This window comes from Caretta caretta, chromosome 3, assembly GCF_965140235.1.
Source record: "Caretta caretta isolate rCarCar2 chromosome 3, rCarCar1.hap1, whole genome shotgun sequence".
NCBI lineage: Eukaryota > Metazoa > Chordata > Testudines > Cheloniidae > Caretta > Caretta caretta.
Window position 1 is genome coordinate 68,797,557 of NC_134208.1, and position 20,796 is coordinate 68,818,352.

Sequence of the window (20,796 nt, forward strand, 5' to 3'; positions counted from 1 at the left end):
TTCTGAGGTCAAGTGTCCTTGTTTTGCTGTTCTCATGTCTGGCGGTAAGATGGGGAGTTTTAGGAAACTGCAGCTATACCTGTAGACACTGCAGGGAGTAGTAAGAAGACTCCTGCAAGACCCCGTGTCAGCAGGGGAAGGCACCAGCTGAGAAAGCCTACTGAGAAGGAAAACTGCAGGCAGCAGCTACTTAGAAGCAGACAGACAGTCAGACCCTCAGGGAGGAGAGACTATGCCCAGATGAAACTGGGATAAACACTTTGAAATTTGTGTTTGATTTTGTTATTTTGGTCTACTGGCAGAGGGACACTGAACTGGGGCCAGTCTGGGGCCAGTCTGTACCCAGAGGACTAAATAAATGGGACCCCTTGTGGGGACTGTTGAATTACCTGTGGACTGAGAGATCTTCAAGAGCCCTGAAGAAGGGGAAACAAAGTGGTCACTGTCCTACAACAGGGTTTCCAGCATTACCATGAGACATGGCTGCTTCCTTTACAATTTGTACTCGAGAACCGTTCAGCCCCTGCTCTAGTGTCTCCTTTGACAAAAGCTAAGTGAATGGGCAGCAAGATGGCAGATGACAAGTGCAAGGTAATGCCCAATGAAAGAAATAATTTGAACAACTCATACAAGTTGCTGGATTCTAAATTACCTGTAACTACACAGGAAAAGACCCAGACATCTCAGTGAAAATCTCTCCTGCATGTGCAATTGCATCAAAAAAGCAATCCAAATGTTAGATTGTAAAGGCAGTGGGATAGAAAATAATACTGATAATATTACATGTGCTATTATATAAATGGATGGTGCACCCTTATCTGGAATACAGTGTTCCGTTCAGATCAACTCAGCTTTCAAAAGTTATAGCAAAAAATAGTCAGGGCCTGGGGAGAAATGACTCAAATAATGAGAAGAATGCAAAAACTAGCATATGAAAAGAGATTGAGAAGTAGGCTATGTCACGGTTACAGGACTAGCAGCTCTTTTGACCCCTCTCTGCTCTCTGAGTGCACTCCCTTAAGTACCCTCTAGGTACTAGACCACCTTCTTCACCTCTCTCAAGGTAGAATCCTGTAATTCTCTACTTTCAAACAGGGTCCTGGGCTCTGGTTCAACCTGTGGTTCAACCATGCTTACCCAGAAGGCCCAACTGGGTTTGGTGTCTGCAAGTATTTCTTTCAGAAGTTTGTGACTAGTGGCTCATACTGGTGACTAGAGAGCCTTCTCGGTGCAGAGTACCATTTAATCTTAACCATAGGCACAAAGCGTAAGCGAAAGAGACAAAACTATAAAAGTGTTACATGCATTCCTGTCTTACGCTAAGCCCTATGGTAATGGGCCAGGCAGGTTTTGCTTCTTCCAGCCCTCCAGCAAAGTCTGTCTCTATATCTGTCTTTCCCTGGAAACAGCCTTCTGACAACTGCCTCCTCCACCATCTCTCTAGAGGGTGATTTTTTTTTAACTGTGTGTAGTGTGCTTCAGCTCTTTTGGCTCCCAGCCTTATCAAAACAAGTCTTGTAACTGGCTGAACCCTGCAAATAGCATCATCCAAGCTAATAGCTCAAGCTCCAGGAATTGTCTCTTAGTGACTTCCACTGTATATACCAGGAAGTTGCTTACCTGGAGTCATGGTGTTGCCTTCCTCTGAGTTTCCTAACAACCAAAATATTAAACTAAACCAATACATGCCTATCACAAACATTGCAATAAAGCCACACCGTAACTATCCCAATTGCTAGTTCACATAAGCCCTAGGATCCTGTCTGGGGCACTCTCCTGAGACCTGGGAGACCCAGCTTTGACTCCCTGCTCTATCCAAGACTGCCTGGGTGACCCTGAGCAAATCTCTTTGTGCCTCAATTCTTCATCAATGAAATGAGGATAACAGTGTTTCCCTATGTCACCGGGGTGCTGTGAGGACATTCATAACCATGAGGAGCTCAGGTACTATGGTAATTGGGGCCATATTGATTGAAAAGATTTGTACTGTTCAAGTGGGAGAAATGAGGGAGTATGACAAAGATATATGAAATGATGAGTGGTATAGAGATGGGAAACTGAAGTATTTCCACTTACAGTGGTGGCAACTAGCAATTTCCATTTTGTGGGAAATTCTGACATTTTATTCAATTCTCTTTCAGACCAATTTGGAACAAACAACTATTTTCTAAATTTCCCATGAAAGGGAAATTTTGAAAATTTTTGGTTTGGGAATTTTTTTTTCAAAACTTTGAAACATTTTGGAGTTTTGAAATTTCTATTTTTTTTTTACATTCTTTCATGACATGTCAGTAGTAGTAGGGCACAATATGCATAAAACTATTGACATGTCATAATATATTTATTTGAGCATAAGCTTTCATGGGCCAAAACCCACTTCATCAGATGCATCTGATGAAGTGGGTTTTAGCCCACGAAAGCTTATGCCCAAATAAATGTGTTAGTCTCTAAAGTGCCACAAGGACTCCTTGTTGTTTTTGCTGATACAGACTAATATGGCTACCCTCTGAAACATGTCATAATATGACAGTTTCAATTATTTTTATTTTATTTTATTTTAAAAATCATTAAGGACAGCTAGTATTTAATGCTGATTGAAACAACTTACCTTCTTTTCTATATCAAAGTGTCTCCTGTTTGTATTGTAATAAAACAATATGACACTTTGATATATTTGAGATGTATGATGCATAAAAAATTTTTTACAGGAATTTCATCAAAATTGGTATGATTTCACAAAAAAGTCAGATTAACCAAAACTGAATTTCTCAATGAAAATCAATTTAGATTAAATTTTTCCAACCAGCTCTACTCTGAATTTGTCTTCTTCCATTGAAAGGGAACAAATTTAAAATACATTAACACAATCCATAATTAGCCTGTGGAACTCATTGCTATGAGCTATCGTTTAGGTCAAGAGTTCAGTAAAAGTCAAAAAATGTTCAGACATTTATGTGGCTAATCAGAACTGACACATGCACCTCAGAGGATTTTTAAAGTTATCATTAATCATTTAGAAAGGGTATTAACCCTCCTGATTAGGCTTGGCTGAATTGCATTTTTAATAATTTCAACAGATAAAATCAATGCTTATTTTTAAGCATTTTTTCTAATTTTATCTATTTAAACTTTCACAGTTGCAGGAAATTGGGGGGTGGGTCAGACAGTTGGGAGGGTCAGACAATAATTATTTAATGACAGAAGATGTTGAGATTCGAACAAGTAAAGCTTTCTAACCATTAAAACACAAGCTGTCAACATCATATGTCAAGATTTCAGCCTTAAATCAAACTTTAATAAGATCTCAAGCAGCATATTCCTACTTTGCCTACCAGTACATTTTGATTATTAGCAATGGAAATATTTTTTTCATCAGTTTGTGTGTGTGCACACTGAAATCAATGTTTACTGACACTTACCAATAAAAATTGAATCCTTACAGATCTACTAATGATTCAGGACATCAACCAACCATTAACTGATAGTGGTCAGGAGGAAACTTCCCCTATGAAGCAGGCTTTTCTATCATTGTCCACTAGGGGATTTCTTGCACCTTGTGAAGCAGCCGATGCTGGTCATTGTCAAAGACAGGACACGGCACTAGATGGACCGTCAATCTGAGCCAGCCAGGCAATTCCTATGAGCAGTTCAGAAGCACATGAGCTTTATAACAAACACACAGAAAGTATTTCTAACAGGAAATAATTGGGCCAGATCTTTGGCCTCATTGAAGTCCCTTTGCACCACCAGACCAAGCACAAAGGGAATTTAAATCTGTCTTACGTGGACAGTTGAGCATTCCTCCACTCTAGCAGAAGCCTCAGCTGGTGTAAAGCTGGCATAGCCCTCTCCATGCCAGCCTCTCCTAACCACACCACTGTCGGGAGTGTTACGAAGGCCGGAGGGTAAAGAACCAGAGACACTGTACTCCATCTGTCCTCAGGGGTGTCATGGCCATGCAAGGGAGAGGGTGCAGAAGCACTGCAATTTGGAGCAGCAAAAGGACCAGGAGCCAATTCAACCCTTAGCCGGCTCCAGGTTTGGAAGGTGGTGTATGGCCACCCTTGGCCACCCCACTGATCACATGTGCTGAGCATAATCTTGGTACAGCAGAGGATTGAGTCCATCTCTTCCTACAGAACCCGATGACCAAGTAATCAGAGCATACAATAACATGGTGATGGCCAAACACAGGTGAATATTTAACTGCAAAAGATCTAAGCACAAAAATTAATGAGCAGTGGCTTAAAATCTCTCTGAATATGGAAATGTAAAAACACCTAATCTCTCATTTTTTCTACAAAGCCTGCTTTACAGAAATGTCTTTTTGTTATGCAAACACTTAGCGCAATACATACCCCTCCTTATCTTGCCATAATAAATGATCTTGTGGATACTTCTCTAGAGTCATAGAGTTCGGGGCCAGAAGGGACCACCACTGGGTCCTGTCCCCTACCATCACAAACAAACTCATTATATAATTGCACTCACAAATTTGTACAGCTCTCTCTTAAAACTAATAAAGTCATTTCCCCCTACAACTCCTATTAGGAGGCTGTTCCAGAACCTCATCCCTCTGTTAGAAACCTTCTAATATCCAGTCTGAATTTGTTCATGGCCAGTTTATATCTATTTGTTCTTGTGAAGCCACTAATCATACAGTTGATATTAATTTTTACCCTCTTACTATGTCCATTTTATACAAACACACACTATAGCGGATGATCCATCTGAGGCAAACTAGACTGTGCTTTGGCTGGTGCTCTCCTCTCCCCAGGGAACATTCCTCTTTTTGGTTGTGAAGTGTTTGCCACAATGCATCCCGTAATGACATTCTCCTTTGGTTCTTCCCCAGCTCGCAGCAAGACATTTTACTCTATTCTCTATAATAACTCAGATACAGGATTCTTGGTGCTACAGATTGTTAACCTCCTTACCAGACTCACCCCAGCTGGCACAGGGAAATGCAAAATGTCCAGTGTACTCTGGAAAGGGGGACAGGGACTTACCCTCCGGGTTGCAGGCAGTATTTCCCTTGAAGTTTCCACCGCAGACACCATAGACGCTTGGCTGCTGAAAAGATACTGTGAATCACAGCTTCCCTCAGCTACCCTGCCCAGTGCTACCCACTCTTTGGGCTGTGCTGGCCTTCTGCAGACCTCAGCAGAGGGGAAGTCGATGCCATCTTTACCACCATAACCTCTTCCCCTAGTGGACTTTCCAGTATCAAGAAAATGTCAAAAGAAAATCTGTTTTCTATTCTGGATGTTCAGAAACATGGGCGGCTCTATAGAAAGGAGCATAAACACTGCCAAATTAAATGTAAAAATGTAATAAGAAAAGCCAAAAAGGAGTTTGAAGAACAGCTAGCCAAAAACTCAAAAGGTAATAATAACATGTTTTTTAAGTACATCAGAAGCAGTAAGCCTGCTAAACAACCAGTGGGGCCCCTGGACGATCGAGATACAAAAGGAACACTTAAAGATGATAAAGTCATTGCAGAGAAACTAAATTAATTCCTTGCTTCAGTCTTCACGGCTGAGGACGTCAGGGAGATTCCCAAACCTGAACCGTCTTTTGTAGGTGACAAATCTGAGGAATTGTCACAGATTGGTGTGTCACTAGAGGTGGTTTTGGAATTAATTGAGACTCATTAAAAAATGGATAGAGAATAAGACGGAGAATATCTTATTGCCCTTATATAAATCCATGGTATGCCCACATCTTGAATACTGCACACAGATGTGGTCCCCTCATCTCAAAAAAGATATACTGGCATTAGAAAAGGTTCAGAAAATGGCAACTAAAATGATTAGGGGTTTGGAACGGGTCCCATATGAGGAGAGATTAAAGAGGCTAGGACTTTTCAGCTTGGAAAAGAGGAGACTAAGGTGGGATATGATAGAGGTATATAAAATCATGAGTGGTGTGCAGAAAGTGAATAAGGAAAAGTTATTTACTTGTTCCCATAATATAAGAACTAGGGGCCACCAAATTAAATTAATGGGCAGCAGGTTTAAAACAAATAAAAGTAAGTTCTTCTTTACTCAGTGCACAGTCAACCTGTGGAACTCCTTGCCTGAGGAGGTTGTGAAGGCTAGGACTATAACAGGGTTTAAAAGAGAACTGGATAAATCCATGGAGGTTAAGTCCATTAATGGCTATTAGCCAGGATGGGTAAGGAATGGTCAGAGGGTGGAGATAGATGGCAGGAGAGAGATCACTTGATCATTACCTGTTAGGTTCACTCCCTCTGGGGTACTGGTATTGGCCACTGTCGGTAGACAGGATACTGGGCTGGATGGACCTTTGGTCTGACCCAGTATGGCCATTCTTATGTTCTGATGTTCTTAACGGAATGACATCAGGTAGTAAAATAATTGGTGTAGCTGTCTGTAGACTAACCATAAACATGCAGAATCAGGAAAAGCGCTCGTGCCTTTTACCTCCAAAGCATACATCTCTGTACGTTAATCCACAGGCTCAGCCAGTGGAAAGGATTGATAAACACTTGAGCAGGCCTCATGTATATTTCATCTAATAGACAAGAGTAATGAACATACCCACAAGCCAGTACATTAACTTCTGTCACTGTATGCCACTTCTGACATTTCTTTAAATATTACAGACTGTACTAGCATTTCCCTTCTCTCTGACTGGCCAGGGGCACGGTACAAGAGGTCAGAGCAATCTAGTAAATCTACTCAACAAAGAGAACATGCAGGATCCTCTGTTACTTTTACAGGTCAGTCTCCCTTTTGACAGGACAGCTTTGGAGTCCAGCAGTCCACTGCTCAGCCGAAACCTGCATCATCACTCCTAAATCCCCAGGAATTCTGGGGTTTTCCTTTCAGAGAAAAAAAGATACTTTCTGCAGGGAGGGGTGGGGTTCAACCACAGACACACTCTGGGAACAGAAATGAGACGTTTACCGGTATCAAAATTGGTGATATTCAGAGCAGTCCTGTCTAAAGAGTAGGGCAGAAATACCTGCGGGGAACCTCTCTGGGGAATCAATCAGCTCTGGTGATTTCAAAGCCCTCAGCACTAGTACAAAGGGCTCCTGAATTCATCTGCTTCAAACTATATCAGCAGTTCTCAAACTTCATTGCACCGTAACCCCCTTCTGACAACAAAAATTACTACATGAGCCCAGGAGCGGGGGACTGAAGCCTGATCCCACATAAGCCCCACTGCCCCTGATGGGGAGGGCAAAACCCAAGGGCTTCGGCTCCAGGCAGGGGCCTGTATCCTGAGCCTCACTGCCCAGGGCCGAAGCTGAAGCCTGAACCCCGCCGACCAGAGTTGAAGCCCTTGGGCTTTGAATTCAGCCCTAGGCGCTGGGGAGTCACACACATGGGCTCACACAAGTGTGCACAACAGGTCACTGAGGGGAAACTGCATCTCTCTGCACTAGAGGAGTTTGTTCCCATGAGCAGCAACCTTTCTGTTGCTCAGTCCATGTGGTTCAGCCATACTCACAGTTCACAGAGCTCACGTAGGTCCAAATCCCTCCTCCAGAGCAGGGATTTGAACATTGGTCTCCCACATCCCAAGTGAGTGCCCTAATCACTGATCTACAGGCGTGGGAGGGCTCTTATCCCCCACTGTTGTGAAACTAGCCCTTTGTTTTCAAAATTGGTTTGTTTTTATTTTTAAAAAAATGCCCAAAATCAAAATAAAATGTTTTGTTTCAGATGAACAAAATGATTAGTTCAACCTGAAATGAAACATTTTCTGATGTTCTGATTTGCCAAAAATTCAGAAAAAAAATCAGAGAGGGGTCGACCCAAAATGAATTTGATTTCTTTGACTTTTTCAGAACTGCCAGCAAGCTGAAAAATCAGTTCTTCTCACAGCTCATTGCCACATAGGTCATGGGGCAGAGTGATGGGAACTCCTCACTTTTGCGTGCTTAACCATTCAACCTTCGTGTGCTCAGTCTAATGTTGTGCATGGAAGCGTTCTTAGGTTAAAATTTTCAAAAGCACCTAAGTGACATAGTCACCATTTTCAAAAGTGACGTGCATGCTGTCTTGTGGATTCATAAGAAAGAGGCACAGGCTGGACTTTTCAAAGTAAGGCTTTATTAGAACTAAAACAGAGTTACATAAGACGAAGGAGAGCCATGTGCTTCTGTTGTGTAGCTCGTGAAACAGGGGCGGCTCCTTTACCTCCCCAAACAGTCACCGCCGAACTGCCGCCGCAGCTAGAGCAGCAGAGCTGCCGCCGAATTGCCACCACGGGACACGGACGGCCGCTCCATTCTCAATGCCGCCCCAAGCACCTGCTTGGACAGCTGGTGCCTGGAGCCGGCCCTGCTCATGAAGTTTCCTGTTTGCTCAGTGATGCGTGCAGTGGTCTCAGTGCATCTTTCCAGGTGGCCAGGCCTGCTCCACGCACCAGGCGATCCCCCGCTTGGAGCAATGCCGAGCTGCTGGACCTCATCGGCATTTGGGGAGAGGAGGAAGTGCAGTCGCAGCTGCGCTTCAGCCATAGGAATTATGATACCTAAGGACAGATTTCACAATGCATGATAGAAAGGGGCCATGACCGTAGGGTGACCAGATGTCCCGATTTTAGGGTCTTTTTCTTATATAGGCTTCTATTACCCCCTCACCCCATCCTGATTTTTCACACTTGTTGTCTGGTCACCCTACATGACCGGGACACTCTGCAGTGCAGGGGCAAAGTGAAGGAGTTGAGGAACGCCTTCCACAAGGCGCGGGAGGCAAACCGCCGCTCCAGTGCTGCACCCACAAGCTGCCAGTTCTACAAAGAGCTGGGCATGATACTCGGCAGTGACTCTACCTCCACTGCAAAGGCCCCTGTGGATACTGAGGTGGCTCGCATGTCAATCGAGAGTGGACCAAGCCAGGAGGAGGAAGTCTTGGACGAAGAGGGGGAGGGGGACCCAGAGGCAGAGGATGACTCGGAGGCCAGAGATGCATGCAGTCAGGAGCTCTTTTCTACCCCGGAGGAGCCTAGCCAGTCACAGCAGTCGGAGCTTGGCGAAGCACAAACAGGAGAGGAGGCCCCTGGTAAGTGGATCTGATTTTGGGACTTGCTGAAGCAAGTTGTTGGGGGCAGGAGGGTTGCAGAAAGCAGGCTTGTCTCCCACCGCATGCCTAGTCTGAGCGGCGGGACAGGCTGTTGATTGACTCCCCCACTTCATAGGAATCTCCCTCAAAGATCTCCAGGAAACTCTCATGGAGATACTGGGCAATCCGCTGCTGCAGGTTCTTTGGCAAAGCTGCTTTGTTTCTTGCCCCATTAACAGTAACTTTTCCGCACCTCTGTGTCATCATGGGGAAAGAGGCGGGGAGACACCATTGCTGCACACAGGCGAACCGCATAGGGGCCAGGGCAGAAGCCGCAGGCTTGGAGAAGAATCATAGAATATCAGGGTTGGAAGGGACCTCAGGAGGTCATTTAGTCCAACCCCCTGCTCAAAGCAGGACCAGTCCCCAACTAGACCCTCACCTGATTCCCTGCGCACCCTCAGCAGCGAGATATCTTCCATAATGATCACCTCCTATGGAAAGTGTGGGGACAGGAATGATTATCAGGCCCCCCTACAGTGCTGGCTCTCCCCAAAAGCCATGTGCCCAATGTACAGCAGGGTCCAGGAAGAGTGATTTACTCTGCCCCTATGGCTACTCACGATTTTGGTGGTCTTGTGGATCATCTGTGCTTGCCTGGGGTCAGCCAGTTAGTGACAGGTGTGAGAGTACTCGCTGTGTTTTAAAGCACTGAAACAGTGTTGTCTGTGTGGCAAACAATACTGCTTCTGTAAAATGTTGCATTTAAACTTCACAGAGATGCCCTTGGGAGCCCAGCCTTCCTCTTTGTTATCGGTGGCGGAACGGCAGCGCAGAATTAGAAAGCAGCCAAGAAGAACTAAGGAGGACTTTCTGCATAAGGTTATGATGCACTCTGCCGCTGAGAAACAGGAATTGAAGGAGTGGCAGGACAGCGAGAAGAGAGACCGAAAGGAGAACACAGAACGCCAGAATGAAGCCACAGAGTGATTCTTAAACATTATGGAGTGCCAAGTGGACACGCTCCAGGAAATACTAGCTCTTCAAACCGAGCAGCTCCGCACTCGCCCTCCCCTGCAGCTGCTGTAGCAAAACTCTTTCCCCTGCACCCCCCAGACACCGCCAACACACTGTTATCAACCTTATGGCTCCAGTCTCTACCCGCAGCATTTCACTCCTCCCCCATTACAGTCCGGCACCGTGGGATCCCACTACCCACTGCACCCAACATCCAACCCTCTGCAGTTTAGCCCTGCTGAAGTACAGTACCCACTCCATTGTACTCCAAAGGATATGATCCCTCGACATACACAAATCTTTAGCCATCCCAGGACCCCTCCTCCTCCTGGGACCTTCCCTTCCCCCATCCCCATCGCTGCTGATGTATTTTTTCACTTGACTCTCTCCTCCGGTTGTTGTCTTTTAATAAAAGAACTGTGTTGATTTGAAAGCAATCTTTATTCCATTAATTGAAAGCAAATAGAGCACTGCAAAGCAACATACAATTATGTTAAGCCCCCTTATTGCATCATGTGCACCAATCACCTCCTAGCATTACAAGCACTGCAATCCCAAGCATAGCAACAAATATTAGTGGCTTTCAGCTTCAGATTGCTCCCTCAAGGCACCCCTAATCCTTGCAGTCCCATGTTGGCCCCTCTAATAGCACTGGTCTCTGGCTGTTCAAACTCAGCCTCTAGGCGCTGAGCCTCTGCGGTCCAGCCCTGAGTGAAGCTTTCACCCTTTCCTTCACAAATATTATGGAGCGTACAGCATGTGGCTATAACCATAGGAATATTGTCATCAGCTAGGTCCAGCTTCCCACAGAGGCCTTGCCAGCGGGCTTTTAAATGGCCAAAAGCACACTCCACAGTCATTCTGCACTTGCTCAGCCTGTTGTTGAACCGCTCCTGGCTGCTGTCAAGTTGCCCCGCGTACGGCTTCATAAGCCACGGCATTAAGGGGTAGGCAGGGTCCCCCAGGATCACAATGGGCATTTCGACTTTCCCTATGGTGATCTTCTGGTCCAGGAAGAAAGTCCCTGCTTGCAGTGGTGCAGCTATGCCACTGCAGCGTTTCAAGTGTAGACAAGACCTAAGTTACTTTTGAAATCGTTTAGGCACGTTAGAAAATTTTATCCCTTGTCCTTTTCCTGGGATGAGTTGGGAGAGTTCTGAGTTTTATTGTTAATAATCACCCAGTATGACACTTGTATGAATTTAAAAACCCATGTTTGTACATGCACCTAGAGCATGAGAGTGGTGGTGCACTTAATACAGTTTATTAATCATATGCAAACTGTTATTTAATATTACATCATATTATACAAACTGGGCAAGATTCCCGGCTGGTATATGTGGGAGAAACTTCACCAGGTCAGAAAGTGGCTCATGGTTTCTGGAGGAAGTTCACATGCTCTGTGTTTTTTATGTTCGCCTCTGTGATCAATACTCCTTGCCCTGGAATTCGTCACAGAGACACTACATAAAGGCTGATGAGGCTTAAGTGCTCAGCCCTTTGCCGCATGCTGTTGTTTCACCATCCATCCCTGTGTAATCACTGTCATTCTGCAGAGATTAGGTGTTGTAAAATGAGGAACATGTTTAAAGGCTTTTGTGCCTGCTTTTGTAACAATAAATGAGAATGACAAGGCTAGTAGTAGTAATGGTACAGACAGTAACAGAAATAGCATCCCCATTGTGGCTGCCCTCTAATCTTTATAAACACGGATCATCTTTTGACTTCTTAGCATCCAGAGGATGCCATACTATTTCAAACCTTTCTTCACATAAACCCCTTTAAAGTTGAGGCATGGCTGAAAGCACACAACAGTGGCACTGAAATATACCATGTAAGCCTGAGCGTGACAGACACCCTGGCCTGCTCTTGCGAAAATTGTTGTGCATCCATTTAATGCGGTAACTGATGACACGTGGATATTACCTTTGCTCCTTCCCTACCTGCAGACTGAGAGTTAGAGCCTAAACACTGAGTCATCCTCAAAGAATTCCTGCCTCCGCTGTAGGAATTCACACTCCGGTTTCCATATATTCACAGCCATTGGCCCTTGTTCTCTGGAAAGGGTAGTCTGACTAACATGATAGGCATGGTTTAGTAAATCTTGGGAAGTGTTTCTTTTTAAAGTGAATTTGGGGTTTGTGAAAGGTGATGGGTTGGTAACTATGAAGCCCACTATTTCTCCACCGAAGAGATACAGGCCAGACAGTCAGCCTCATGCCTGTTCTGGAAGCACCACATCTATGGGAAGGCAGGCAATTGAGTCTCCATGTCCAGTCTGTTCTTAAAGGCAAGGCATAAATTCTGCCAGTTTTAATCATTGCTTTGATTTCGTAGAACTGGACTGAGACCAAGAGAAAAGCTTAGTGAGATCAGCACACCCATCACATAGGAAAAGTGCTTGGAAACGAGAGACACCCTACTATCAAAAAGGTACCTTTTACATCATATCCACAAATGAACTGCAAGGTTCATTCCCTTTATAATCACAGCTGACAGAAAAAGCTCAGATTCAGTTTAAAAAAAAAATATAAAGTTCCTCACCTATTCTTCACACTATACACTCCAAATATTTGCTCCTAAAATGCTTCTGGGGGCCTGGATGTAGCTGTGACACACGGCCCCATTTGTGGTTCACAACTCTGTGTCAATAAACTTTGTCAGCCCTGACATACTCACTATACCTCACACACTGGTGTCATGATATTTACTTAAAAGGTGTCATGTAGTATGTCACTGTAAAATTAATAATTCACTGATCATTCTGGTGTGACGTATATACAGTGTATACTAAGAGTTATGGATAGATACTAGAATTATGACTAGAGTGTGTTTAAACCAGGCATGTCAGTGGGAGCAGGTAAACAGGTCTGCTCTAGAGCAAGGAATGTGTTTGCTTCTCTAACCAGCCCAGTCATCAGGGAGAGACAATGAAGGTCCATTTACATATCAGGTAAACAAAACCATCAAGCGGAGGAGGAGACAGCATGGTGTCCATGCCCTAGCAGGAGAGAGACACTTGGTCTGGGTTTTTCTTTACAAATAATACATTGCAAAGGTTTACTGGTCTATAAAGAGGGGCTTGAACTTCAAGTGATAAGCAACTGAATCAACTGATTGTATACAATACTATAAAAGCGTATGGAGTAAGGTCTTCTCTGAAAGCTAATGACACACTAGTGATTAATCATTACAAAATGCATGTATTAACACTATTTTAGGAAATATGGATATTTAATTATATTAAGCTTTCAAGTCTGTGGCCAAACATGGAGAAACAGGTTCTCTTGCAGACAGGAGAGAAGGCAGCTATTAACCAGTCTCCAATGAAATTAAGCAATGAGTGACTAAAAACAACGGAAGCCCTATTTACATAGAAATCAGCAAAGGGATGGAAAGCCAACAGGAAGGGCAGAACAGCACAAGGCCAGCTTGCCTCTTGAAACAAGGTCATTGAATTGTGGAAGATATAAACAAAGACAGAAGCCATCTTTGGCATCCATCACTAGACAGACAAGGAGCTAGAGCTCTTGCTAACTGAAAAAGATGGCAAAAAGAAAAGGAGTACTTGTGGCACCTTAGAGACGAACCAATTTATTTGAGCATGAGCTTTCGTGAGCTACAGCTCACTTCATCGTGATGAAGTGAGCTGTAGCTCACGAAAGCTCATGCTCAAATAAATTGGTTCGTCTCTAAGGTGCCACAAGTACTCCTTTTCTTTTTGCGAATACAGACTAACACGGCTGTTACTCTGAAACCTGAAAAAGATGGGTCCTTCAACCAAGAGGGGGGTTGAAGTCTCTGGGAACTGAATGTAGGTGAGAAACCCCCTTAGGCAAAGATCTTTCGTCTGGTAATACAAGGGGAACTACCTTCTTGTACTTCAGTGGAAGGTCCTGACTGAGGGAAAGTCAGTCATGGCTGGGAAGAAGGAAGGTTGGTGAGAGAAACCATCTTGAACAAAGCCTGTACCTTTTGCTAGATTAAGTTTTAGACTTTTAGGTGCGTTTTTATTTTTATTAGCTTGTAACCCTCTCTACTTTTATTTCCTTTATTTGGCATCACTTAACTTATGTCCGATTGTTAATACATATTTTATTTTTACTATAAACCAACTCGGTGCTGTGTTTGAAGGGAAAAGTGTATTTGCCCTAGTTCAGTTAATAAGCTATAATGAGCTTTTGTCTCTTTAAAGGAGCAACCAAACTTATTATTTCTCTGAGTGATCCAGGAGCGGGCTGCACATTACATGGCACACAGCTTTGGGGAAATTTGAGACTGAGAGTGTGTTGGGGTCACCTTGATATTTATAACAAAGGCTGGTGGAATCAGCATGACAGAATGGGGCTGTAGACAGGCTGCTGGGATCAGCATGGCAGAACAGGGACATTTATCACACAGACACTCAGGGTCTGACTTGTAGGCTGGCTGTGAGAATCTCAAGATAGGAGTTAGAGCAACAAAGCATTTTAAGGCACCCAGGTTGCAGGGCAAGTGGTGACAACCCCTGAACTTGTCTGGGTTGCACCCTGAAGTGTGACAGCCCATGAAGCAACTCTGGGTGTTATATTTGGAGCATATTCAGAAAGAGAATTCTTGTATTTCCTTCTTCTCCTTTTTCATGTACCATCAGGATAACAAGTATGCCTGAAATTCTAAATATAGTTGTATGCCGCATGCAGAGGGATGAACTCATCGGTGATATATGTTACAGATTTCTGATGCATAGCTCATTTGGGTTTTATTCTCTGATTCACCAAGGTTTCGATGGAGACAGATTGCTATATATGAAGAGAGGCACAGAAAATCTGATCAACCTATTTAATGAAGGGACAGACCTTTGCATACAATATGGGACAAGGCAAGCTCATTTAAAATCAACGTGTGTGCAGCTGGTTTATGCCACTGTTTGGCTTGATTGTATTTAGGGAGCTCGCGTCATAAGGTATCAATTTAATCAAAGGAAACAGACACTTGTCCAGGAACTGGGGGCTTCATCACTAATCTAATGGGAGCTGTTCTTGCCATTTCACTTTCATGCATGTTGGAGAAAAGGGAGCTCTTCGTTTTATCATCATTGACCACACAGATCACCCACTTTGCAGAATCCATGATGACTGCATTTTAGAGAGAGTATGTCCTCAGGGACTGCAATTATTCATCTTTCAGAGGACACAAGATCTATACTACACAATTGCTGCAGACAAGAATTAGTTTACAGGTTTATCTCATGAGTGAAAGTATAATCCATCTTCACTGGCATGATTTAGTAGGTGCAGCATAAGAAAGGAGGTAAAGTGGGTCAAACCGGTTTCAGTTTACATTCATTTGTACACAAGTGTTCCTGTTACCCAAAAAGGTGCCACTCAATTCCTCACTGAATACATTTTGGTGACCCACAGGAAATTGGTTTTCATAGGCTGCAACATCCTCTAGCACATCTGAAAACGTTTGGGAGGCACGTGTACTGGCTTTGGAGTTACAGACTGTTCCTGAGAATGCACTGCCACTAATGATGATCTGGCCTAATTTCACATCTGTCATGAGATCCAGCAGCAGATCAAGGAACCCGAAGTCCCAATTACTATTGGAGACAATAGCCTATTGTGACGGGTTGAACCCCTTGGGAAGCCACCTGATGTGCTGAGATACCACTGAGTCTACCTGTTCTGCCAGCATGGGCCTCCTTCCTCAATGTGGAGAGGGGTGTGCACACTTCTTACTGCCCCCCCATGTTAGAAATTACAGAAACTGGGTTTAATAATAAACAAAACAAATTTTATTAACTATAAAAGGCAGATTTTAAGTGTTAAACGGGCTAACAAACAGAACAAAGCAGGTTTCAGAGTAACAGCCGTGTTAGTCTGTATTCGCAAAAAGAAAAGGAGTACTTGTGGCACCTTAGAGACTAACCAATTTATTTGAGCATGAGCTTTCGTGAGCTACAGCTCACTTCATCGGATGCATACCGTGGAAACAGATTACTAAGCAAATGAAATCAAACACGCAAACTAAGCTAGTTTCACTAAAGAAACTGGTTGCAAATAATATTTCTCACCCTAGATATTGTTGCAGGCAGTTTGCAAAGTTTCTGTGGTTCAGAGTTCCAGTTATATTCCTGACTCAGTCTGGACTCCCCCCTTGCCTTCCCTTTTGCAGTATTTCTTCTTGGACAGACAGGCCATGGAGAGGAGGAGTCCTGTTTGCCTTCCTCCCCACCCTTAAATAGAATTTACATAGGGCAGGAATCCTTTGTTTCCCAAACTTGACCCCCCCTCACCCCCACCCCTTACATTGGAAAGTTACAAAAACACCCCAGGTAATGTTTTAGTATCAGGTGACAAGACCACCTGACTCTATCGGATCACAGCGTCCATGAGTCAGTGGCAGTATGGAGCATTGGCAGGAAGGCCAAGCCTTTTCACAGTCCATTGTCCTCGCCGATGGGCCAGCCGCCCTGTCTGGCTTTCCCATTGTTATACCTGAAGAGTTAGCAGCGGGCATCACCCAAAGTAGCATAGTTGAAATACGGGTGCATAGTCAGTATTCCTAACTTCAGATACAGGCATACAAATTGGATAATCGCATTCAGTAAATCATAACTTTCCCAGTGATACGTCCCATGAGCCATCTTGCATAAAGTATATCTCAGTTATGTCATATTCATATCATAAGCATATTTTCATAAAGAATATGGAATGAGACATCACACCTATTCTAAGAAGATGGTGGCAATGCTAGCATAGGCTTGGTTATGCTAATACCTGTACTAAGGAGCTGAACTAGATCCAGTAAGAACTAGATCAGAGGTTCCCACATTTTTTCTTCAAGCAGACCATAACTTGAGAGAATCATGTTGACCACCTTCTCTCCTTTCACTCATGCTCATATAGGCCACCTGCTCTCCTACCCAGAATAATAGAACATGTGTGTGGCAACTACAGCAATGGCTTACATTGAAAAATAATGTTAGGAAAGTTTAATGTAGTTTTGACATCTTTTGATGTAGTATAGCTGCTACACCAAAGAGGATAGCCAGCTCTATGTGATCACCTAGCTCTCTGTGGAGGACCAATGGTACAGGCATCACAGTTTGGGAGCCTTCAAGCTAGGTGTTTCACAAAATCAACCTGAGTTGAATGCTTGTGTACTTAATAAAATACTGTGCCCTTTCTCCAACCTCCTTCCTTCCTGAACACTTATTTTAATAGTTTCATCCAAATATATTTCTAAACTTCATGTGTACTGCAAGTCCCTACATTCCTTGGTGCACAGTGCATTTTTCTGCATTATTCCCCCCTTCAATAGCCCCTCTTTTACCTCAAAAACATAGCTTGTCATTTTCATCCTGAAGCATAACATTGTAAAATCATGGATGCAGAAATATAAGGCTGGAAGGGACCTTGAGAGATCAACTAGTCCAGCCCTTGTGCTGAGGCAGGACCAAGTAAACCAAGACCATCCCTGACGGGTATTTTTCTAACCTGTTCTTAAAAACCTCCAATGATGGGGGTTCCACAACCTTCCTTGGAAGCTTATTCCAGTTTTTAATTATCCTTATAGTTAGAAAGTTTTTCTTAATATCTAACCTAATCTCCCTTGCTGAAGATTAAGCCCATTACTTCTTCTTTCACCTTCAGTGGACATGGAAAACAGCTGATCACAATCATCTTTACAACAGCCCTTAGCATAATTGAAATCTTGTCAGGTCTCCTCTCTGTTTTCTTTTCTCAAGACTAAACTTGTCCAGTTTTTTAAATCTTTTCTCAGACCTCAGGTTTTCTAAATTTTTTATTATTTGTGTTGCTCTCCTCTAGACTCACTCCAATTTGTCCACATCTTTCCAAAAGTGTGGCACCTAGAATTGGACACATCACTCCAGCTGCCGAGTAGAGTGGAACAATTAGCTACCATGTTTTACATAGGACACTCCTGTTCATACACACCAGAATATTAGCCTTTTCTTCAACTGCATCACATTGTTGGCTTATGTTCAATTTGTTATCCAGTATAACCCCCAGATCCTTTTCAGCAGTACTATCATCTAGCCATTTTGTAGTTGTTCATTTGATTTTTCCTTCGTAACTGAAGTACTTTGCTTGTCTTTACTGACAAGCATCTTGTTGATTTCTGAACTATTTGTCAAGGTCATTCTGAACTCTAAAATCCTGTCCTCCAAAGTGTCCACAACCTCTCCCAGGGTTGGTGTCAGCAAAGCATTAATAACTGCTCTCTGAGTACAATCTTTCAACCAGTTATTCATCCACCTGATACTAATTTCAGCTAGACCACATTTCCCTAGTTTGCTTCTGAGAATGTCATGTCAGACTGTGTCAAAAGCCTTATTAAAATCAAGATATATCACGTCTATTGCTCCCCCCGCACTAGACCATGAATCCTGTCAAAGAAGGAAATTAGGTTGGTTTGGCATGATGTATTCTTAACGAATTCATACTCACTGTTACTTATAATCCCATTATCCTCTAGTGCTTACAAACAGATTGTTTAATAATTTGTCCCAGTATCTCTCCAGGTATTGAAGTTAGGCTGACTGGTCTATAATTCCCTGGATCCTCTTTGTTCCACTTTTCAAAGATAGGTAGTACGAGTATGTCTGCACTGGAGATTTAATGCAATGCTTTTTGATGCGTGTCTGGTAACTTGCAGTACACAAGTCACACCAATAGTGTGCACATGGGACACCTGTTCTGTTTTCAGTTCACATTGTGTGAACCCAGTGGCAGTTTGCTGTAAACTGAGTGAGTGGTATTCTCAGGGGTATCCCCTATTTCTTTCTTCACAGGTGAGCAGCGCACATCATATGATTGTTTTCGTTGTCAACTGTGGGATGCAAAGTGGAAGCCAGGTGGGTTTCTATTTTAAAAAACAAACACATGTTTCTGCTGTCTCTGCCCCATTGATTCCTTTCTGGGTGGGCTAGCACCAGTTTCAAATTGCTGTCTGCCACTGTGGACCCAGAAATGCACCGGGCTGTATTACTGTATTGAAACCTGGATGCATTTGACATTGGACTTCACCCACTGCACCACTGAGCAGATGCTGCTGTTAAATATTCTCCTACACCCACATCATCAGCATATCTCTAGCAGCAGGAGAACACTGCGAAGTTGTTGCAGCATGACAAGGACACTGAGCTGCTGGAGCTAGAAGACTGGTTCCTGGATCAGCCACACAGTGTGCAACATCATTTCTGTGCCCAGCAAGCAAGCATGGAATGATGGGAGAGGATCATTCTGCAGATCTGGATGACCAGCAGTCCTGAGAGAATAACAGGATGGGGAGGGCTACCTTTCTGGGCATATATGCAGACCTGACCCCAAAGCTTCAGTGACAGTGTACCAACATGCAGTGCCCCATAGCCATAGACAAGCAGGTAGCCATTGCCATCTGGAAGCTCGCTCCCCAAGAATGTTACCGGTCTGTAGTCAACCAGCTCAGCATTGGGAGATCAGCTGTTGGGGCCAGAGTCATACAGATCTGCGATGCCATGGGTAAGATACTGTCTAAGCTGAGTTATAAAGATGGATAATGCTCAAGAGATTATTGATGGCTTTCCACACATGGGAAACTATATTGGGGCAGTTGATGGGACCTATGTGAGACATACCAGGGTACACTCCAGGCAAATGAGGAGTTGTGTTACTCCTGGCCTGCAACCTGGGGTGCCTTATAAGGCCTTGCTGAAGTAGTTCCCACCTGGGCCACTCACAAACAGTCTTCCAGCATGCAAGCCACATACTGAGTGTCCATGTATAGCTGCAGCCTGCCAATCACACTTGGATTACACTCTGGCTCTCACCAGCCTTGGTTATACTGCAGGGTCATGCAACACATCCCTAGTCCCAGATTTTTCCCCCAGAAATCTTTGCCCTGTATTGCCCAGCCCTCTCCTGGACAGTACAAAATATTTTAAGTCTGTTATTTCTTTAATGGAATAATATGTCATCTTATCATCTCAAATAGTTATTCCAATACTTCAGTTTAAACACACTGCATTAGATAACACAGTAAAAAAAGTTTATTAACTACAAAGAGAGAGATTTTAAGTGACTACTGTAGTAGGAAGAGAGCCTGAGACATAAGCCTTTGTATCCGAGGCCTGAGGCCTGAACTAAAGTGGTCAAAACTTTGCTGATATAAAGCAAAGTCAGGTTGTGAGCAAGAGGCAGGCCCTCCTCACAGAATTTGGCAAGCATAGGGCTGATATTGCAAAAATACATATTCCTAAGAAATGCAAGGCACAAAGCACTCATGCAAGCACATTCCAGAAGGATGGTAACAGAACAGCTCGATAGCAGCACATTCCCCAAAGATAACAGGAACACACTGACCCATCTTAAGGATAAGGTCAGGATGACAGCATGGTGGATAAAGATGTTTTGATCGAACCAACATGTAATGGGTGGCACCCAAATATGTCAGAGGGTGGCACCTAGATACGTCAGGGGTAATGCGTAACTTGTTTGTATCTGTATCTCATGGGGAGTGTCTTTGTCTGGCCTAGGGGATAGTGGAAAGTCCCGCCATTAACTGAGCCAGTCCATTGTCATGAGCATACATGTGTTAGTGTTGCTGTAACCATTGAGCCGGGGTATTAGCACCATGCTTCATCGACAATAAATCTGATCAAGTGCCTCTGCTATGAGCCAAGTCTGTGGATTTACTGGATGGTTCACTCAAGGTCTGCTGTGCCAGCCATCTGCACAGAGTTGGGACA